Raw genomic sequence first — 12,493 nt, 5'->3', positions numbered from 1 at the left:
AACCAATCAAGATAGTGTTTTATGGAATGCTCAGACTGAAGATTTGGAGTCCTTGTTTACATGATAAAAGATGGATCAGGAACTCAGGGGTGGGAACTCATCTCTGTACAAGCTAGCTTCACTTCTATTTTGGTGGAGCACACTTCAGTTTCCATGGTTGTCTGTGAAGTTTCCCAGCTGGAGCTGCAACATCAGCTACAGCTACAACATTGGCTGAGCTGCAACACAGGAGCTGACCTATCTCACTGGATTGGAGCTGTCTTGCTGGACCAGAGCTATAACACTGGAGCTATCATACCAGAGCTGAAACACCAGGGCTGCCTCATCCAGGTTGCCTTACAGCAATGTTGTATCATAATCGATCTATTTCAATACTGAGTTGTCTCATAGCCATTCTGTTTCTTAGTCAAGCTGTATCACAACTGAATTGTGATACACAACTGAGCTGTTCCACAAACAGATTGTTACATAGTTGAGCTGTTTGCACTGAATAAAATCTCTCTACTCTCACACTATGTCAAATTGGAACTTCTGTTGGCATTCAATAAGCAATGATGACCTTTGGTTGACATTACATGGGTGGCAGCAGTGGTATCTGAAATGACAGCCAACTTTCTACCTGATCCCATTTTGAACTAATGCTTTGGGGCCTGCACAAGGCCCTTGAGCTCAGTTATCTTCCAAGCAGTGCTGGAAGGGTTTGAGGTAAATCCTCTTAGATCCAAATTCTCCCCTGCTTTTGGTTGAGGTCTCAGAGACTCTATTTAGTTTAAGTAGGAGCTCATCTGGTGATCTCAGTTTATATGTTTGGACTGAGAGGGCCTTTCCATATGATTTGGATTTGGTGCCTAAGAAGGGTATCCCTCAGTTGCATTTGGCACCATGAAGAGTATCCTCAAAGGAGGGCTTTCTTCTGTTGTGTTTGTACCTAGAAAAGGTATCCTCCGGGTTCGGACTCTGTCTTGCCCATATGGTTTTGGGGATGCTTACACTAACAGGCACTTGAGGGGATCTCGCCCATAAGGATGAGTGCAAAATGAGTAAACCATGCTCTCAACTTCTCATGTTAATGAGCCACCTTCTGGTGGGAGCAGGAGGGACTTTGGCTGATTTCATGTACAACAAAAATTATAGTACAGAGAACTGGAATTGGCTAGACTTCTGGACAAAAATTATATGGAGTTACCTTAAGCTTTGTTGACCAAGATGGGGCTACTTTGGACCCCCTAAGTTTGTTTGTGTGCTCAATTAGAACAAAGGAAATATCGTACTTTTCAGAAACAATGAGGAGCCTTCTTTAACTGATACTTTGAGAGCTCTAAAGTAAAACAAACTGAATGAAATGCATATTTTAGATGGGCTCTGAAGCCTCTATTTTCCTTCCCCCATCTTCCAAACCACTGGGAAGTGGGAAGAAGTCATGCAATAGCCATTTGTGCTTAGGCACCACCTTCAGTGTCACTTTCCTTTCTCTCTCTAAGAAAGACTGTCCCTTTAATAAGGTATACCTATAAAGGAGAGTATCTCAAATCTATCAGAGACAATGGAATGTATTTTTTTGATTTTAAGAACAGCTTTAAAGAAATTCTTGCAGCAAGCAAAAACTTTGGCCATCTGAGGAAAAGTTAACTTAGTTCATTTGCCAGAAAACAAAATTTGGGTTCAAATTTTCTTTCAAGTTTTATATTTCATGCTGTTCGTGTGTTTAGGTATGTCTATGTATGTATGTCATAGATATGGTATATTTTTACCAATAGATGATATTGACAAAATTCACTTGTAATTTCAAAATTAGATTGTAAAGAACCCTATTCAGTTGGCTTAAAACAAATGAGTGCACCTACAAATTGGAGGTATAACAGAAACTAATCCAATTGCTTTTTTAAGTGCATGTAATCTAGAATTAATCTTTAGTAAATAAAAGCTAGGTGATGGATTTTGGTTTAATTATAAGGGACATGCAGTTGTCCACTGCTCTGCTAGCTTCAGGACTGGCAGACAAGATAGAGCAGGGTAATACATTTGGATACCTTAATGTTTCATTTTGCAAGGCAAGAAGGGCACAAAATGCTTGATTGTGATTAAGACATTCTCCACAAAGCATGATTAAGAGGATATGATTGCATATAGAGAATAAAATATGTATGCTTGGTTAAAAAAAAAGGGCATTAGGAATGAAAATACATTTTTGTTGAAAAAGTCATTTTGTTCTATAGTAAAATAATTGTTCCAGTTGAAGAAAGGAAAAAGGTAGGACAAAAGCTGAAAGGTTATGAAAAGTGTAGAAGAGTTGTCTACTTTGCAGAAGGTTCATGGAGTAGAGATCTTGATAATAAAAATCTTATGTATGGTCAAGCTAACCAAGATTAGAATGAATTTGTTTAAGTTTATATCAAAAGTACACTTTTGATACAGAATTGAAATTTGGGATTTTCTAGTTCTCTGTTAAAAGGACAAAGTTTTCCTATACTATTTTATATGTTTTTAATAAGAAATTATAAAGGGAGAGTAAAGATTTTGTTTTATAAAAAATTATTTTCTGTGCTCTACATCATCAGGTCTTTGATCTCTTAGGTAAACCATACCTAATACTAAAAGAGCTAAATTATGCTTCTAATCATTTAAATTTCTGTAATTGATTGCAAAAGTCTTTGTTACCATGATTAAATTGATAACTGAGTAGGAAATCTCTCTTTACAAAAGAGGGAAATGATACTAATTAGGGCTATTTGAGGTTTGGAAAGTGGATTTCAATCCATTTGCCTTCTTTTCAAGGATAAAAATGCACTAGCAATGATTTGTATATATTCTCATTGAGTAGAAGCATCTTCACGTCAAAGGGCTACAGCTGCAGCAGTTACTTCTAGAATAGATTTTATTGCTTGGAAAATCTCCACAGAGCTCCACAGTGATAGGGAGATCCACTGTACAAGACAAATTCTATACCAGGCATGCAAAATTTGGTCAATATGGACGCATCTCCACTGTACTTATCATCCGCAGTCCTTTAGTTTTATAGAACAAACCAACGAGGTAGTTAAAATTCAATTGAGGTAAACTTGTTGAATCTTTTAACCTGACAGTCTAAAACTCTTCCCTTGGTATTGTATAAACTGAGATCTATTCCCTTTTAAAGCAAATTTTTTTTAAAGCAAATATTTGCAGTGCTCCCAAGAGACAAAGACATCAAACGTCATGGCTTACAACCTAGAGATATGGTCCATACGAAAGGATATCTCCACAAGGACTCTTCCCAGCCTCTATGGAAGGGACCATACTGGGTATTGTTAACTAATTTTTACATGGTAAAGTTAAAAGATATTGGCTCACAAATTTGTTTCTCATTTAAAAAAACTCCCACACTTGCACCTCATTTGCCTTACTGGACATTCCAGCCTATAGGTGACTTCAAATTAAAGTTATCAAAAACAGATAGGACTTGAAGCAGATAGTCTTTCCCAAGATCTGAGAACAGGATAGTAAAAAGAACTCCTGCAATGCAAAATCCTTATGTTTATTTTAGAGTTGTCATATTTCTATATATATTAATGATACTCATTTACTTGTGACAAGCTAGTCACCTTCCCTGTATTTTAGACTGTATATTCTAATTATTCCAAATCACTAACCCTTGACAATGCAATACTTCCTGATCCTCACTATTTTAACCATTGTAAGGAGGAAATGTTGGCACAGAAGTACTGTGATACAGTCCTTTTAAATTTTGGCCTCCTCAGGAAACCTATCTGAATGCTGGATTGCCATATGATGCCTACCTCTACCTTTGGTAAAACTGACGATTCTATAGTATTCTTGTTAGCAGTTTTTCAACAGACCTCGCCTTACTGTTGATTTTACAGAACCTCCTCTTCCTGAGACTTATCAGTGTAAGCTATTAAAAGCAGCGCCATCTTTCCCTTGTGTCTACCTAAACTCACTGTATAAATTGATCACTTTACATGCAAACATTCTCTCCTCTGATTTGACCTGACTACTTCCTACAACTTAGTTAGTTTCTAACCATCCCTTATCAAATGCCCTAAATCTGGCTGCAGTTATTTCAGCCCTGACCACTGTGGCAGGAAACGGCCTTATTCAGCATTTTTCATGCCTCTCTACTATTGAAATTGGCATTTCAGTACTTTCACCTATCACTTAAGGGAGAAATAATTAGTTATTAAGGAAAAATTGTAGTCTTACATTTCCCTTGTACAAGGAGTTTTTTTGACCTTGATTTTTCTTTATTTCTGACCAGCCAATGAAGCAAAATTTGTATGTCCTGATAGAATGAAGTGCTGCTAATTTATGAAAAGTACATCATTTTAAATATGAATAATTTCTTTTTATCTTGTTAGTGGGATTTTCAACCCCTATGTTGATATTTGATCAGTTTTCAAGTAGAAGGAACTTATACTTCCATTGAGATGATTTAGAGCAACATGGTTATATAAGATTAATGGCTGAAAAAAAATGTTATATATGATCTTTATGAAGATTTTAGAATGTGCACTGCCCTTTCCCAAATATCTTAGACTGTATCTTTTCACTTCACCCTCAGGGCTAACTGCAATGAATAGAGTTCAGTATTTTAAATATTACTTCCCTTCATGTGTTCCTTCCACCTCATGGCAATGTTTAAAATTGAAATGCATTTCAAGAGATGTTAAAGAGAATAATCCTAATATTTTAAATATCTAATAGTATGGATAAACTTTAACATAATTTTAAAAGTTAATAATCTTGTAAATTGTATTTGGAGTTAAAGTGTGCCATGTGATGGATTGGTGTTTTCCTTGAGGCAGAATTAAAAAGTTATTTTCCAGATATCATCCACCAAATGCTACTAATGTCCACAACACTTTAGTAGGTGTTATGAAAAGAAACAAAACATGGTCTTATTTACTAAGAAATTTTAATTTGATAAGAATCATCAAACTGTTATCTGACAATTAGAGAATGTTCTGATGTTATTAGCAGTTGGTCTTAACTTTTTAATCTTTGATCCAGAAATACTTCAACCAGAGACATGGCTTTGTGGCAGGCAGCTTATCATACAATACTAGCAATATTCTGAAGCATAGAGAATTCCATTCATTGGATATTTAGAGCACTACTTTAGCCTAAGTGCTGTGCCAACATTATTTTAGATTTTTCCCTTTCCACCTCTAAAAGTATGATGATGTACTGAAAGGGGAGAAATATTTAAAATCTCTCTTCTACTGGGGTAACATTTAGGTGAAAACAACTTACTACTGAGATGAATGCTTGGAAATTAAAGGATATGTGTCTTTATCCGTTAGAAATTTGAGCTGCTTACTTAATTGGTGTAATTTGCTACACATTAGTACTATGTTCATAAAGACTTTGTTCCATTAACCGTTACATTTCACAAATGGCTAGTTATAAAAGGAAAAAAATTAATTCTCTGTAAATCTGAGCATAATTCTGGGAATTCTGTGGATGTAAATCACACATTTTCTAAGTCTTGATACTAGCTTGTGTACATAGCAAATAAATCCTGTTGTATAATTTTAAATGTCCTTAATAGAATGCATGTAAGACTATGGTTTTGGTTATAGCTCTTGACTTTCATCAGTCTCATTACTTTTAACTCTTCTCAGATGTAGCTAAATCTTGGTCATTCCACAATAGTAGCAAATAAAATTGTGTGATTAATATGGGAACTGCAGAGTCATGGGCTGGCCTTTACATTTCTCAATTACACATAAAGATGTGAAATCCAACCAGAACAGTTAATGGAATGGCCCACTCAACCTCTAGAACCCTCAGAGCTCAACAAAGATCTATAGATTTCCTAGCTGGATTAATTCTTGACAATGGGATTGTTTTAGATTATTTGCCTATACTCCAAGAGGTTTGTATCATATTTAATACCTCTCGTTGCACCTGGATAAACATTTCTTCCCAGGTCGAATTAGAAAGAACCAATTCTTTCAACTTCCCAGATCTCTTAAAGGGCATTCCAGTTTCACCTCTAGCACTGGCTGGTTAAGATTTAAATTTTCTGATATTTTCAGCTGGCTCCCAACTGGGTTCAGGGCTATTTTAAGATTTGTGTTGCAAATGCTCTACTTATGGGTGTTCTAAGTTGTTTTAAATACTTCATTGTTAAGCAGCTGATGTTCTGTAACAAAACACATAAAGCTCCCTACAAAAACTTAAGCAGTGGTCGCATGAAGGATGGAAATGATTTACCAAGTTACTACATTCTCTCCATGTTTGTAATTTATGATTGTTCAAACTTTTACATTCTTGTCAATTACTCCTGATCTCTTCTGATGTTATAAACTTAATGTCTTTGTAATACTTTAACCTTTGCTGAATAATTTGACTACTGAAAAGCTTTTTTAGTTTGGCGGGTGCCTGAGAGACCTCTCCTAAGCAAATGGCTCTAGTTTCTATATTGCCTTCTGCCAGGCCACAGGAGTCTCGTGGAGAAACTAGAACAGGTATCCAAATTACTCTGGCACAAATACAGGACAAATTGATCAGAGCAATCATCAACATTGTCAACATGCTTTGACTGAAAGGGGGAAATGTCAAATCTGAGAATGAATGTGCCCATTAAGAAAGACTCCTGGTGAATAACTGGGCTCAAATTTATAAATAAAGCCTAGTAGTCATTGCTAAAAAGGGGCCTCTTGTGCTGTTTGTGCTTCAAGGAAAAGCTGCACTGAGCTGCAAGCCTCCTGTACTGTGTTCCTGCCTTCAGAGTCTTTCCATGTAAAGGAGTTCCTGGAATCATATTTCAACAAATTGCTGAGACCTTCTCATTCAATCAGAGCTGCACAGCTATATTCTCATTTGCATCTTCAGCTGTATCTTTATTTGCATCCTCACTGATCAATCAGAACTGATCCATTCCAACTAATCATGACAGTGCTTTTTGAACCAATCAAGCTGTGAGGATTTGGAGTTCTCATTTCTATGAGAATGGACTGATTAGGGACCAGGGGTGGGAACTCTTCTCTATATAAGCCAGCTTCACCTCTGTCTTAGTGTAGCACACTTTCAGTTTCCATAGAAGACTGTTTTCCCAGCTGGAGCAACGACATCCACATAAGCTGCAACACTGGCTTTGGCTGAGTTGCAACAGCAGAGCAGAGCTGTCTCAACAGACTATCATGCAGCTGTCTCACCAAACTGGAGCAGAGTTGTCTCACTCCACCAGAGCTTAACACTGGAGTTGTAACACCAGAGCCATAACACTAGGGCTGCCTCTCCAAGGAATAATCTCATAGCTGTGCTATTCCACAACCGGTGCTTTATCACAATTGAGCTGTTCCACAGCCAAGCTATAGCACGATGAGATGTTTGCACTGAATAAAGTCTCTCTAACCTGTCCACATCCTAAATTAGAACTCCTGTCAGTATTGAATTGGTAACGGCAAACCTTAATTGACAATGGGATATAGAATTTTCAAGATTTTTACAATCAGAACTTTGAAGACATTTTTTTTTAACTTGTAGTGTTGCTGATGAAAAATCTGATAATTCCTTTTATTATTTGTAATTTGTTCTTTATCTCAACCAGTTTATATAATCTTATTTATCTATGTTCCAGTTGTTGATAAAGTCTTGCAATCAGTTTTCTTGTTGAATGTCCTGCTACTGAAGTCTCCTATTCACTAGAGTGCCTTTCCAGCATTTCTTATACTCTCTGCTGCAGATTTTCATCTGTTCATTCTTCACCTGTCCTGTGATTTTTAAACTCTGGTTGATCCATCCTTCAATCTAAAATTTATCAAAATCTGAAGTTTCCTTATGATTTTCATGATCATTCTCAGCACTGTAGGAAAATAATTTTTCTTTTGTAAATATGACTGTTATTTCAGTGGGAAATTGGAAGAGAAAGGAAGTAAATAGGTATGCATCGTCAACCTTCTTCAATTGGCACTGATAGGATTTTGATAAGTTATACATAAAATGAGAATGAATATTACATGAAATCATCAATAGTATCATCAACACCATCCAGCAATACTTCTAGACTTCCAATTTGTCACATTTACAATTTTAAACTTTGTTCAGTTTCTCAGACTTCTGACTTACATTTCCCCAATCATTCAGTTCTTCTCCAGATTGAAAATAAAAATTAATTAAAAGTAATTCTTCAATATACAGATGTGTATTATTTAATTGTACACTCAATATATACCTTTAGTAACCACTGTTATCCCAATACATTTAATTTAAAAAAATATTTAAAGAGTAAAAAAACCAATTTCTTTAATTATGACTAAATCTACACTTTTCCTTCATGCATACTCATTTTTTTCTTCCTTCCATGTGTTACATTTGGAAAAGATGGCGTTCCTCATCTTCTATGTAATCATCCCCCTATGATGAATCTTATCTTGGCCTTGTTTTACCAACTTCCTCACATTTTCCTTTTCCTCCAAACTTTCTCCTTTGTATCAATATCTGAATATGCTTATCTCTAATCTCAACCAAGCCACATTTGATTCCATACTATCTAACAGTGGTAACCCATATCTCTCAGTTTACATTCACAGTCACTTTCTAGAGAGGAATGTCTATATTCTTTGTCTCTATTTTCCCATTTCTGTTTACATATTATAATATATAAGTTATTTTATGTATGTAATATAGCATAATTATGGTAACCTATTACACATGAAGTGGTCTAGCTTGCTTTTTTTCACTTAACAATATCACCGAGGCAATAGTAGGAAAACAGTTTTTAACAGCAGCGATATGTTCTATTACATAATTATAATGTATTTATCTAATCAGTTCTTTAGTGAATGTCATTTAGGCTGTTTTCAGTTTTATAACAAACGTTAATGTAAAGACTGTCATCATTCATATGTCATTTTGTTGATGTGCCTATATAAAGAGTAAACTTCTGAAAAATTAAATCAGGTAGAGGCATATGTATATTCTTAATATTGACAGATGGACAAATTTCTCACCATTAAAATTATTCCAGTGTTGCTCTTTCTCATGGTGTCTCAGAGGCGGTTGGCTACTTCAGGATGAAGCTGAACATCTCCTTCTCAGTCACTGGCTGTCAGAAGCTCATTGAAGTGGACGATGAATAAAAACTTCATACTTTTTATGAGAAGCGTATGGCCATAGAAGTTGCTGCTGATGCTCTAGGTAAAGAATGGAAGGGTTATGTGGTTTGAATTAGTGAAGGGAACAACAAATGAGGTTTTCTAATGATAGGAGGACTGGAGAAAGAAAGCACACATCTGTTTGGGGTTGCATTGTGAATGCCAATCTGAGTGTTCTCAATGTGGTCATTGTGAAAAAAAGAGGAAGAAGATATTCCTGGTCTCACTGATACTATAATGCCTCATCTCCTGGGACCCAAAACAGCTAGCAGAATCTGCAAACTTTTCAATCTCTCTAAAAAAAAAAGATGTCTGCCAATATATTGGGAGAAAGCCCCTAAACAAAGAAGGTAAGAAATCTAGGACCAAAGCACCCGAGATTCAGTGTCTTGTTACTCCATGCATCCTGCAACATAAACATTGGAGGCATATTGCTCTGAAGAAACAACATACTAAGAAAAATAAGGAAGAGGCTACAGAATATGCTAAACTTTTGGCTAAGAGAATGAAGGAGGCCAAAGAGAAACACCAGGAACAGATTACCAAGAGATGCAGACCTTCCTCTCAGAGAGTGTCTAGCTCTAAGTCTGAGTCCAGTCAAAAATGAGATTTTGTAAGAGTAACAAATAAATGAGATCAGACAACAAAAAATTATTCCAGTGCTCTTTCCCACCACCACTGTGTGAGACAACCTGTTTCTCTCAAACTTGCAATGATTACTGTCTCAGCTTTTCTCTTTTTTTCTCTCTCTTTGATTCCTTTCATAAAATATTGATGTTTCTCTTTTTCCCGGACCATACATTCTTCTCACTCTACACACATCCCCTGTGCAATGTCATCTTTGGCTTTATTTCCAATTTATATATTGAAGACTCTTAAGTCTTTATGTCCAGATGGAATGCTCTGAGTCATATTAAATTATCTCTCAGATGTTTTCATTAAGATGTTTTTCAGTCTTTGCAAACTTAATGAATCTGAAACTAAGTTCATTTTTCCTCTGAACTGCTTGGCTTTTAAAGATTCCTAGCTCAGTGAAGTTTCCCTCTACACCCTATCACGACTCTAGACTGAAGAGGAATCCTCAAATTCTACTTTCCCTTATCAGCCCCTTCCGTTTTACTACTGCTTTAACATGCCCAATAATATTCTATGTTCAGATAGTACTATTTTCTAAACATTTGCCAAATCTCTCTATTTCTCTACGCTATTTCTGCCACTACTTTCATCCAGCTCACTGTTAGCTCTTGTGAAGTTAATGAGCATGCATGGTGCTCTCCTTTCATCTACTCTCTGAACTCCAATTAGAGTGATCTAAAACAATAACAACAACCAACAAAAAATTGAATTTAGTTACTTTACATCCTTGCATAAAATATTTCAATAACTTCTCAACTTCTTAGGATAAAGGGCTTCTCTGTCTTCACATCAATCATCATGAGATCTAGCCAAACTGAACTTTATGTCTTCTCTCAATTTCATGGTTTATTGTGTATGCTGCTCTATCTTCCTGGTACGCTCTTCTCCTCTATCAAATTGCAGCCGAATTGTCATCTCTTTACAGAGATAATATCTGGTTTCTACAAAATGTTTGGCCTCCCTAAACTTTCCTCATCATGTTAATTTAACATTTGATTATAATTACTAGCCTTGTCTATATACCATTTTAGAATATATTTTATAATATCAAGAACTATTTTTTGTTGCTTACCAACACATAGCTAGTGTTTACTTAGCACAGTGTCTTACACATAGTCAACAATCAATAAATGCTTATTTAAATACATGAATGAACAAATTATTACTTGTTTGTCTTGATAGAAGCAATATGGTGAGGCAAAAAGTAAGATGGAAACAGAACAGTAAGTCGTTTTCTCAGAACTGCGAATGGAGTCAAATCTGTGATTTGCTGTTGTGCCTTTCCAAGATGGTTAATGGTATAGATAAATAGTCTGCAGCCTTAGAGGATAATGGGACAGCAGACTCAATGCAGGTAGAACCCATAACTGTATCTTCACTACCACGGCAGTGTAAAGTGAATGGTATGAATACACAGCTGTAATTTTTTTTTCAACTTTATTGAGATATAATGGACATATTCAGCTCTAAATTATTAACTAGTCCAATTTATGTGAGATCTGGTAAATTATATGCAGAAAATTGTTACTATGTGAGGGGTTAATAATTTTTAACAATTACTATTCCTGAAATAGATTGCCCAATTTTAATAAACAGCAAAGTGCCTGATACCACCAACTATTTTACTAAGTTAAGGTTTTTTCTTTTAAATTCTTTGGTGCCTATCAAGAGTGGGAGTAAAAAAATCTAGATTACTTGGCATTTATTGGGTAAACAGCATTTTATTTTTACACAAACATTGACATTAATTAAGTCTTACAACATCTGGGATGTAGAAGACTGTTTAGCTAATTTTGCAGAGGAGAAAATAAATTCACAGTGGCCTGGAAATATGCCAACGTCACTGAACAAGTCAGTGTCAGGACTGGAAATATTACTCAGGAATTTTTGGTTGTGAATCTTCTGTTTAACCAACCTACTCTCATATTGAGATATATTCCCATTTTTGTATTTCCTGTCAAACCTGAAAGGCCAAGCAGTCTCATGAGAATTCTTGTGTCTAATCTCAAATTTATGAGAGAGTGCACCATAGTAAGCATCACATAGGTATTTCTAATGTTATACATTCATGTGAATCAGAATTTTAAAAATATTTTTACTTTCCATTTTTTCCTCTTTTTTCCTCTTTTTAATTTTCTTTTTGTTCCTTAAAAAAAAATGTTTCAAGACATAGAGCTCAACTCTTTAAAGAAAATCATTATGATTATAAAGCAAAAGAAATCCAAATATATGTTTCACTTTTTACTTCTAAAAGCCATTTTGTAGTATGTGCTATTTTGGTCATATTGCATAAATCAAAAAATATTTTTAAAAATCCATTTTTGAAAGAAAAATTGTAATATAATTGCTTAAAACTTCATAGTGTAATACCTAGGTTAAACATAAAATAAGTCAAGTCAAATGTAACATAGATCCACCCCACCTTCTTTCCAATAGTCCTTCCTGATCCATTCATTTATTGTGGACAGAGGGAAATTGTCATGGACTATTCGGCAAGTATTTAGCCAGCCTAGATTCTGATGCAGGACAATCTGGGCTCCAATTCTACATCTGCAACCAACATGCTAAGTGACTCCGGACAAATCCTTTCACATCTTTGTGCTTCAATGTCCTCCTCATCTGTAAAATGAGGATACTAACAGGACCCAATTCATGGGTTATTGTCAGGATTAAATGAATTAATCTATGTAAAACATTTAGGAAGCATTTACATTTTTGTATGTGTGGTTCCAGTGACCAGATTCTTGTTTTATTCC

The 12,493-nt window shown here is 35.4% G+C and overlaps 1 pseudogene; it reads left to right on the top strand.

The window, feature by feature from the left end:
• The first annotated feature begins 9,020 nt into the window (after positions 1–9,020).
• On the top strand, positions 9,021–9,708 carry LOC102898721 (annotated as a pseudogene).
• Positions 9,709–12,493: the final 2,785 nt, after the last annotated feature.

The sequence above is a fragment of the Pteropus alecto genome, unplaced genomic scaffold (genome assembly GCF_000325575.1).
Source record: "Pteropus alecto unplaced genomic scaffold, ASM32557v1 scaffold29, whole genome shotgun sequence".
NCBI lineage: Eukaryota > Metazoa > Chordata > Mammalia > Chiroptera > Pteropodidae > Pteropus > Pteropus alecto.
Note: the sequence above shows the minus strand (reverse complement) of the source record. Positions and strands in the feature narration are given on the sequence as shown.